Source organism: Amblyomma mixtum, chromosome 2 (assembly GCF_055824585.1).
Source record: "Amblyomma mixtum isolate Tamu chromosome 2, ASM5582458v1, whole genome shotgun sequence".
NCBI classification, from domain to species: domain Eukaryota; kingdom Metazoa; phylum Arthropoda; class Arachnida; order Ixodida; family Ixodidae; genus Amblyomma; species Amblyomma mixtum.
The window spans coordinates 280108757-280119694 of NC_143013.1; the positions used below are offsets into that span (position 1 = coordinate 280108757).

The window sequence follows — 10938 nt, forward strand, 5'->3', positions numbered from 1 at the left end:
CGTCCCTTGTGTTCCCTGTGCGCTATTTTTTACATCAGGAAGTCCCTTTGCCCTCTAACTTTCTCCCAGAACACCTGTTTCCCGCACTGCCAAGGACACCAAAGTCACATGACGGCGAAATGACCGACATGCATGCGTGGCTACCCGAAGCTTACGATTATAAGTATATGTAACAAAAACTGTCTGCCCGTGAACAGACGCCTGTAAAGGGGATGAGGTCACGGCAGGTTCACAATCGGTAGTCAATACACTAGAATGGAAGTAATACAATGTGCCACCCTCATCGTAGCCACATAAAGCAGGTTACTCCTCACTGATCTCTGTTTAGCCCACTGCTGTGAGAGCAGCGCCCCCTCGGGCCCAATTTTGCACACTGCACACTAAACGCTGATGTCGTCCATGGCTACGCATCTATACCCTCGGAATCGAGTACAGTATGTCACAACCAGCAAAATAAAAAAAATACAAACAGTGTAAAACTACAAGGTGATCCTGGAGTGGTCAACTATACGCCGTTAACTTCGAAAATAATTCCTGACAGAATTGTGCAAGCATAAAAATAAAATAAAAAAGAAACAGAAGAAGAAATAGCGCTCACTCTGATCTAACCAATGAGGCGCTAATGCTATATGCTTTATGGCGATAAGGACTGCATCCTGAGGCAGCGAACCTGAATACCCTTGCCACCCAAAGAACGCCTCCTGTTTGCGAAATCATTCCCGCATGAGTTCTGGATTTATCGGTTGGGGAAGAGGGAATACTTAAAGAAATCCTATAAATAAATGTTGCTGTTTCTCAAGTGACTTTTAAATACGATAGATTGTATTTAAAAATCGCGCTCAGAAACAGAAAGATTTAGTGTTGATTGGAAATCGAAGTGCACCAGTACATCTGTAAATTTACCGCTAAACATAGAAGTGTAAGTGCATCAATGACACCACTCAACGGTCACGGATAGATTGCCTAGTGCGCGACGCAGGCAATGCTCTAGAAGGCGGCGGATATAAACCGCCCCAGGCTTTAACTGTGTCAAGGCTGGCTAGCAGGGCTACTCGTACATTTCGACAACCCTCTTGGTGTAGCCGGATGGGGCCTGTGTTGTGAGAATACCACCGATGGTGCATTCTTGAGTGTCGAATGAATTCCACTCAAACCAAGGTGTGATAAGGAAGCAATTACTCATTCCAGTTATTTGGCCTTGAGGGACTGCGCCTAAGTATAATTTTCTTCCTCATGGCAGCAATAGCTACACAAGGTCGTTTCCCAAATTAAACGGCCTTAACCACCGTCTCCATCGCTGTCGGCATCACATTGTATCACAGCTAAAAACATTTTACTTTAACGTGCTACCTGCAGAACTTTGAGTAGGCCGACCAAATGCATCAGACTAATGTCGGTTGGGTACAGAGAAAGAGAGTGAATATTTACAGAAACTCTAATGGGGAGATAGTCAAGGGTTCCAATGAATCCTGTCTGGCGAGGAGGGAGCATACTGGATGAAGAAAACCACACAATCGCCAAAAACGAAGAAAGAAGGAAAGGAAGAAAGGAAGAAGGACGGAAAGAAAGAAAGAAAGAAAGAAAGAAAGAAAGAAAGAAAGAAAGAAAGAAGGAAAGAAAGAAAGAAAGAAAGAAGGAAAGAAGGAAAGAAAGAAAGAAAGAAAGAAGGAAAGAAGGAAAGAAAGAAAGAAAGAAAGAAAGAAGGAAAGAAAGAAAGAAAGAAAGAAAGAAAGAAAGAAAGAAAGAAAGAAAGAAAGAAAGGAAGAAAGAAAGAAAGAAAGAAAGAAAGAAAGAAAGAAAGAAAGAAAGAAAGAAAGAAAGAAAGGAAAGAAAGAAAGAAAGAAAGAAAGAAAGAAAGAAAGAAAGAAAGAAAGAAAGAAAGAAAGAAAGAAAGAAAGAAAGAAAGAAAGAAAGAAAGAAAGAAAGAAAGAAAGAAAGAAGAACGTTCCAGGCCCTTCAAGCGTCCGAGGTTGGACGGAAAGGGGTACTTCTTATATGTGCACCTGACAGAGCGGTGATTAGGCATAGTTATCGGGAAGATCGCCCTTATTATGCCGCCGCGGTGGCTCAGCGGTTATGGTGCTCGGCTGCTGACCCGAAAGACGCGGGTTCGATCCCGGCCGCGGCGGCTGGAATTTCTTTGGAGGAGAAATTCTAGAGGCCCGTGTACTGTGCGATGTCAGTGCACGTTAAAGAACCCCAGGTGGTCGAAATTTCCGCAGCCCTTCACTACGGCGTCTCTCATAGCCTCAGTCGCTTTGGGACGTTAAACCCCATAAACCAAACCAAACCAGATCGCCCTTATTCCTGTTAATGACATTCTTGGTAGTCTGGATGTAAAGCGATTCCAAAAGCAATCGTGGTGGCATAGATTTATCTGTGTCCAAGATTGGGGCGTTTTCTCAGTCAATGGCACACTGCTTCACTACAGCGTGTTTTTCAAAGACGTTGCGGGACGTGGGCCTTGGTTGATGTCGTTTAAAAGAAGAATAAGAGAACGCGAAAACTACGTCAACCAAGTCCGCACGTCCTCGAACGCCCTTGCAGAGCAGGCTCTAGTGAAGCAGAACGCCACTGGCTGAAGCCAGCTCTTGAGGTTTGTTTTTGGGTGATTTTCAGAAGAAATCCCTACAATACCTGAGGGCTGGAGGTATTTTGGTGAAGTAATCAGAGCGAGAGAAAGACAAAGTGATATTTTACGTTGCCAGGGATTTGGCGCGTAATTGCATCTATTAGACGTATTAGACGGTCGTGTTCGATGCTAGCAATATGAGTGATGGATATACGAGGTCTGTTAGAAAAGTATCCGACCTTTGGCCGAAGAAAAAAAACTGGCATAACTGGAGCGTTAGAAACCTAATAACCTTCAAAGTAGTCTCCTTGGGGCTCCATATACATCTCCCAGCGGTGCTGCCATTGTTGTAAGTATTCCGAAAAGGCCCTTTTCGGAATGGAATTAAGCTCTGCTGTCGTTGCAGCCATAATGTCCTTTCTTTTCTGAAATCGCGCTCCTTTCAATGACCTCTTGATTTTAGGAAACAGCCAGAAGTCGTAGGGGGACATATCAGGAGAGTAAGGAGCCTGTTGAACTACAGGAGTCTGGTTTTTCGCCAGAAAAGTCTGAATCAAATGCGAAGAATGTGCAGGAGCAATGCCGCGAGGGATGCGCCAATTTCTTGTTGACCTCAATGCCGCTCTATTGCGCCGCACAGCACCACGTAGGCGATGGAGGACATCCCTGTAGTACTGTTCAGTCATTCTTTGACCCTGTGGGGTGCGTACTCGTGGTTTGCCACACAGAGGGAGTCAAAAAAGCAGTCAGCATCACTTTGACATTGCTGCGCACTTGTCGGGCCTTCTTTGGTCTTGGTGACGTGGAATGCGTCCTCTGTGACGACTGGGATTTGGTTTCCGGGTCGTACCCGTACACCCAAGACTCGTCACTAGTGATTACGGCGTCGGTGAAGTTAGGGTAACTGTTTGTGGAATCCAGCATCTCCTGTGAGACTTCGGCACAAAGCTGCTTTTTCTCCACCGTCAGCAGCTTCGGCACGAACTTCGCCGCAACTCTCTCCATGGCCAAATCTTCGGTGATAATGGAATGTGCAGAAAAATTGCTGATGTCCACCTCTTCCGCAATTTCTCGGATAGTCACACAACAGTCCCGCATCACCACAGCGTTCACTTCGGCAATTACCTGGTCATTTCGGCATGTTGGTGGCCGACCGGAGCGTGGCTCTCTCTCCACGGATGTGCGGCCGTCTTTAAACTAGTTGCACCACTGCTTAATCTGTGTGCTGCTCATAGCATCATCACCGAAAGCCGTCCGAACATTTCGAATAATTTCCACTTGGCTCTCGCCAAGTTTCTGGCAAAATTTGAGGTAGTAGCGCTGCTCCCCTCGCTCCGCCATTTTCCTTGCAACAAAAAACCGACGAGAGCACTGCGCACTCCCTCACTCAAACGCTGCTTCCCAGCGACTGACGCTATCGGCAGGCGGGAAAAAATTCGTGCATGCGCACGAGGGTTCAAGGTCGGCTGCTGTAAGCGCGCTTGTTTCATATCCATCAGGTGTTCGCAAAAAAAAAAATAAAGTCGGATACTTTTCTAACAGACCTCGTAACGACTTGTCCTCGCGAAGGCGGCATGCACCTAATAGCTATCCGAGTATAAAATAATAAACTGCCAGATATATTGCTCTTTCCCTGGAGAAAAAAATGGCAGTTGCCTGCCGGCTATACCACCCTCCCCCCCCCCCCCCCCCCTCCCTCCACCCATGCCTTGAAACAAGGCGTTCAGTACCATCTTGAGAAAAGCCGAGCTGACAAAGTATACTGGAGGAAAAGGCACACACGCACACACAGGCACGCAATGCTGAGCGGGGAAAGTTTTTACGGTGGTGAGTATTTGTATCGTTTTGACCGAGTGAAAATAGATTTAGTCTTCATCATGTGATCTACACGAGCCGATGAGTGCGGTGCCGGGAGAATATGAGAACTTGAAAATGGTGTGTTCTTATGGTAGAGAGTATGGAAAAAAGATAAACGGGTGAATTTTCTGCGCATAGTATAAACACCAGAAATTTCACGAGGAATGACTTTTTCCAGCCAAAAGCTGGAAAAGCAGTAGTTATTATCGCTTTCTATCTCAAGACTTCCAAGCCGTAGGTTTTGCAGACAGCACAAAGGCAGCATTCAGGTGTGCCTCCTCCGTCTCCTCGTCCCACCACTTGCTTTCGTCCTCTATACCACTTCTGGTAATAAAACATGTGATTAAAGACACAGCTGATGTATATACATGTTTTCCTGTTTTGAATGACACTTAACTTGCAGTTTATCAGCGTAGTTATGCTCCTGTCTGTTTCGTCTTGGCTTACCCAGTGTGTCTGCTGTGGCACCGAAGGCTGGGGAGTTATCGCGAGGTTGAATAGAATTCCCAGTATGGATGGCGGAACAATTTAGCTTGGCGCACGCTTGTAATCGTCTCGTCGTGTATCGGAGTGTTTGCTTGGCCAGCAGGTACACAGCGCATGATAAAGGTCACTCGTCGTGCCTATCAGTCCCTGCCTGTCGCCCCCTGATATATCGAAACACCGGCGAGGTATCGGTCCATTTAACAAACGGCGCCCGGTCCACTTCTCTTACTCGGCCTCGGGGAACGGCAAAGCATGTCGTCAGGTTTAGATTTGATAACTGCTTCAACTCGCATGCTTAAACTTCATCATCAGTTTTCCTGTCATCTGCATACACGCTCTGAATGTGTCCATATTATTGTTGTTTTTCTCCTTGCTTGCTTGATCACTTTGGTTCGCCCTTGCGCACGGAGCTTTGTCGTTGACATTGTACTTGCCCATCGATTTCATCTGCACATGTATGCTGGTACTAAAGATAAGGTAGCTGAAAACTCTAAACCTTGCAAAGCAGGGCAGATTGATTTCCTTCTCATTAGATAAGTCACCCTGTTTCTCTTTAATTGTACAGTGGGGAACAAAGCTTGCAGGATTCGAATTCGCAGGTGGAGGTGAAAATGTTTTGGCATGTTTACGATTGAATGATTGACGTGAACGGGGCCCCTGGCCCGGAAGTCTGTTGGGTGATGCTGCCGCACACCCTTGCTCGGTCGAGGAGCCGGACTTGGCCCTCGAGGTGCGAGCTAGTCAGAAGCCCGTCCCACCTCTCGGTCGTTGGCTGACAAATGCGCAGTAATTTTGGGGTTGGCACCACAGACACAGACAATGTGTTACACACTGTATATCTTGCCAAAGAAGTGGCCTTCCCGATCAAAGGAGTCCGGGTCTATGGCATGTGACTTAGATATATATGGGAGTGTCTGTGCTTGTGGACGTCGGAAGTGTACGAATATCTAAAAACTGTGGCAAATTCTCGTTAGGAACTTCGCAAGTGAAGGTCAGTCCCTTTCCATGCTGTTTAAAAGCGTCTAAAATCTTGCCAACAATAGCGCAGTAGTGTAAAGGCCTCTGCTTGTCCAATAAGATCAAAAAATTGTCAACATATTGGTACAGTCGCGGGTAAAAAAGATTAGTACACACGACGGAACACCAGAGTACCGGAATGACAACGCGTGGCGCTGCGGGTGGCGAAGAGGCTGATAACGAGAGTGCCGGGCTGTTCCCATTCTACAGTATTAGGGGGGTTCAGTGGACTGCCACGGACAGCAAAATTGCTGGCTAAAAACAGCGCTATCATTTATTGTTCCCGCGAGTTCCTTTTGACAAACCATCGCGGACATAAAAAAAACGGTAACAAAAAGAGGCAATCTTTGTTCATGATAACCGAGCCAAAATAAATGCCGCAAGCACAGTCACGTAGGGTCGGCACTTCAACGCTCGGGCGGTGCCCGCTTGATAAAGCTTACTTCCTGCCGTCCCCCCCCCCCCCCCCCCCCCCTAGGCTGCAAACATGGAAGCGGCCCGTTAGGCAGGTCTGCGTACCGCAGCGCCGCGTGGTGAGATACACGAATTCTAATCGCCAGTGATCTGTGCTAATATTTTTTGCTCGCGACGGTACACTTTTGTGACCACGTCCGGATTAAAAACAGTTGCAAAAATCTGCTCAATACTGGCTAAAAAAATCACTTAAAATGGGTGAAACGCAGGACCTAATGCACATTCCTTTGGCTTGTAAGTAGTGCTGGTTGTCAAAAGCGATCAAAGTTCCTTGAAGGTAAAATTCTAAAAGTGTTGGAAAATTGTCAGCAGACATACCAGCTGAATTCTGGAAAGGGACGACGCCACCCTTGTCAATGCACTGTTTCAGTGACGCGAACAAATCCTGGTGGGGTATCGAATAAAACAAATCTTTCACATCCACAGAGAATGCGAAGCCAATGCTGAGTAGTTGTGAGAGAAGTTGTTGATTTTCTAAAAACCAACCGCAGCATTCCAACCGCAAAACCCCACCAGCAAGTCGCGACCGTCTGCGAAATTACGCTTCCACGCCTCCGAAAGTTTCGTTTTCACAAGACACGGCATTATCCGAGCTGCGCGCCATATGCGTCCCATACATGGGGGAAGGGCAAGTCAAAGCTCTGCAGAGAAGGAAAGAGGTGCGGAGGGAGGAAGAGTAAGGGTACCAACGGAGGAGGATAGGCGTGAGGAAAGGCGACCCAACTACCTGTTGCAAGGCGGCGTCACAGAAAGCGACGTCATGTCCTCTTTCGTCATACCCCTCTACCAGCCTCCCGAGTTGCACTTGGTGTATAGGAGCCGTTGGATCCGTTGAACCATTTCAAGTTTGAACTGGCCGCTGCACCCCTCCACGGTACTTCTGGCGGTGATGCTGGGAACGCAAGCCGAGACGAGGAGTTTAAAGCCGCCTAACAGGCGGCGTCGTAGAGATCGCTTTGGCAAAGGTAAGCAGATTTCTTAGCACACAAACCTATACACAGGCGCTTATATTTTTTGTGATGAGCCTAAGTGAACTTTGCATTTAAGATGCGCATTAATAGGTCGGCATATGCAAACTGCGACAGCTAGCAAGCGCTTCATAGCACAGAGTTTTCATGATGTAAGGCGAGACCTGAGATCAGACGTTCGAAATGGCATTGCATTCTTGCCGCAACAGTATCTGTAGCACAGGTGCGGCTAGTTGAGCCACTTTTGCTCAAATTTGGTCAGGGATTTAAAGCTAGACTGAACTGGTGGCATCTAGCCCTGCAGCTTAATTTACTCCTCCATTAACAAACATTTTTAATTCTTTCTGCGTAAGACGCCGCAAGCGGCGCGCTGGACTGAAGTAAGTTGCTTACTGCCGGCCTCCCCTTGCTACAAAAGTGGAAATGCCCTGGGACTGTCGGTATCAGCCTGTTCGCGGGCCGCAGCGCTGCGCTATGCGATTCCGCCGCTCCGTTCATCCGTCACTTGCGCTGACCCTTTTTATTTCCAACTGTACCATTAGTCACGTTTTGGCATGTTTTCTGTAAATTTGTTTACATGTTTCTTTCATTTTTGACTGCTTTACTATTTTGATTCTGATACCGTGAGCGTTATCAGGCTCTAACCCTTGCATTCACAAACATACATTTCGTGTCGATTCTCCTTTCTTTCACTTGCAATCACCTCAGGTTCTTTCAGAAACCAGACCTATTCCGGCACACATACCACCTCCGAAAGGAAAGCTGCCTTCAAGTAGCTCCGGATTTACCCAGCTAGCGCTGAATATTAAAACAATGCTGTAAATTTGTTCTCTAAGTTGTAGTAACGTCAGAAGTTGCGTTGGACCGTTTTACTAATGCTAAAAACTCACAACAAGCGTTCTACGTTGAATCGTAACGTTAGCTTAACGCGAAGTCTAAAAGTTATTCTTACTTAAAGTTTTAAATCTTATTGTACTTATCACACGTAACTATAAATAAACTATAAAGCAACATTAACAATATTATTCAAGCATTATATGTTAGAATCCTTGAACTGTTCGCACGTAATGCAAGTAATGATTATGTAAGTACGTAATGATGTTTGTCACCCATCAAATCTAAACAGCTGCATATCGGAGATGATTCCCGTCACAGAGTGCATGTACAGCCCCAAAATTTCATAAGACAGCTTAGCGTATTGCCTATTCACCACTATCACACGGGGGACATCTCTCTGGGGTGTTTAATGCAAGCAGCAGCTCAGTGATGGAAGTGCGGCTCCAAACTGCACCACGAAAAGATTGCCCCCCCCCCCCCCCCTTCTTGCGCCAAAGAGGCTAAACGAAAAAAAAAGATCTTTGACCAACATTACCCTCAATATCGCTGAAGGAGCGCAACACTGCCGAAAACAAATCCGGAAACGGAAGTGCGCCATTGGGCGCCCAGTGTTGATTCGTAGCTTCCATGTGTCCGGCCTAGTGCACTGCACGGGCTCGGGCCAGCCCGAAAGCCCGAGCCCGGCCCGCGGGCCGGGCCGGGCCGGGACGTGATTTATATTGCCGGGCCTGGGCCGGGCCCGGGCCTGAAGTTGCGGGCCCGGGATGGGCTCGGGCTTAAAGCTGCGGGCCCGAGTCGGGCTTGGGTCCGTACAGAAACGGCTGGTGTCCGACTTTTCATTCGCTATTGCAGAGTGAAGTGCACAACTGCGGCATTGAAGCAGCGACACGGATGAGCTATGGGTTATAGTACGCGCCGAGAAAAAAAAAAAAAACTAAGCTTTATTCATTGACTTATTTATTTCCTTATTTCCACGCCGCGGTGCAGAACGAGTAAAATTCAACCGGCCTTAATTGGCCATTGATCGTTCGTCATCCCAAAACATACCTATACACTACTAGAAATTCATTCGGGAAGAACATATCAGTTTAGGACGCTTATAGTCTTTAAGCACATACCGTGAAATACTCAAGCCTTTTAGCTTTTCGTTTCTGCTGAAAGGCGACCAGTTCGGCTATGAGGTCAACCTATGAGATCGCGTTCACTAAAAGAAATGTCATCCCACTGCTTGCTAGGCAGCTTTAATATTTATACTTCGCGGGCGGCATAATATGACTGATTAAAATCAGGGGGGAACGCAAAGTAGACTACTAACAGTGTATGCAGCCCTTTTTATTTAGCTCTCGGTACTTCCGAGTTTATCTTTGCCCACCTACACGAGATCACTGTCCAAAAGACGGGCCTGGCGAGCACTACTCTTCATCTCTACCTTCTGGGTTAAAAAGAACCAAATTTCTGAAAGCCAAACTGCGGTTTCAGAACCTTTGTCGGCCAGTTTCTTATCGGTGTAGTAGCGGTCTACTTGCTCAGAGTGAGCAGTATACCTGAAGCGTTACTGTGAAACGGGCCGGGCCGGGCCCGGGCTGGGCTTCACTCCGGGATTCACGGGCCGGGCCGGGCTCGCTAGAGCGATAATTTAGCGGGCCCGGGCTGGGCCCGGGCTTGAAGCCGCGGGCCTGGGCCGGGCTCGGGCTTCAGGTCTCGGGCCCGGGCCGGGCCTCAGATTGAGGCCCGTGCAGTGCTCTAGTCCGGCCGCTCGAATGAGGTGTGCCTTTCCAGACTCAGAGGGAGGCACTGGAATATGCCTTATTTACTCGAATATAACACCAGCTGTTCTAGCGAAAATCGAAGTGAAAATTTGCCCCTGGCGTTAAAATTGAAAAAAATTACAGGTGCACTAAAGTCTGCTGAAGAGCGGAAATGAGAAAGCCTTTCCCTGTCCTCTCTTTCTGCCTCCATTTTTCATTTTTTATTCATTCGTTTATCCTTTCCTTACCTATTTTTATTTTTGTTTGTTTGTTTTTGGTTTTTATTTCATTACATATGTGTTATCAAACGCCGCTTCATCAACTTTCACATTTTATTTTATTCACCATACAACTTATGATTGGCAGTTCGCGCGGACAACTTCCATCCACAACTTCCGTACACGCCACTCATGAGCCAAGAATGGCTTACGCCTTAATATTGCGCCGTTACAAGAACGCACTGTCACGTGTTTACTCGCACACTGGTTGATGGATAGTGCTGCAGATCGGCCAACATCGGGAAACGAAAAAAAATGAATAAAGTTCGAATGGCGTTTTGTTAGACTAACGGAAGCTCCTAGCATTTAACAAAGTCGACCGGCGCAGTGCACAGGAAAACTCGCCACCGCGGAGACGGCGTACTAGCACACTAACCAAAAATTTGACACGCTGTCCTGAGGAAATGAGACGGAACACTGGACATCTAAAGAGTCTACGTTTCACTTTATTAAAATTCGCCAGACATGCTGGACGTCCGTGCGGCGCCGCCGATGTCGCATCTCAAATGGCATTAATCTGCTTTTACTCGGAAAAGCGCTCTCGATTGCTTTCCTCGGTAACGGTGTACCTGACACACTATGCGGTGACATCCAACTCGAGTGCTGCCGCGCGATTGTCTCTGGGTACCGCGAGCAAAGCCAGTTTCATATGCAAGCGAAAGCGCTCGCGATTTTTGCCGCCGCGGCGCAAAAACTTGTTA

At 47.3% G+C, this 10938-nt stretch overlaps 1 long non-coding RNA gene across 1 annotated transcript in view; it reads right to left on the reverse strand.

Annotated features, from left to right (window-relative positions):
• Positions 1-7148: 7148 nt before the first annotated feature.
• The window catches only part of LOC149364142 (uncharacterized), a 57022-nt gene continuing 53232 nt past the window's right edge, over positions 7149-10938 (reverse strand). Inside the window, exon 4 of the long non-coding RNA XR_016289150.1 lies at positions 7149-7298. This is a non-coding gene — a long non-coding RNA (uncharacterized LOC149364142). The remainder of the gene's footprint in view (positions 7299-10938) is intronic.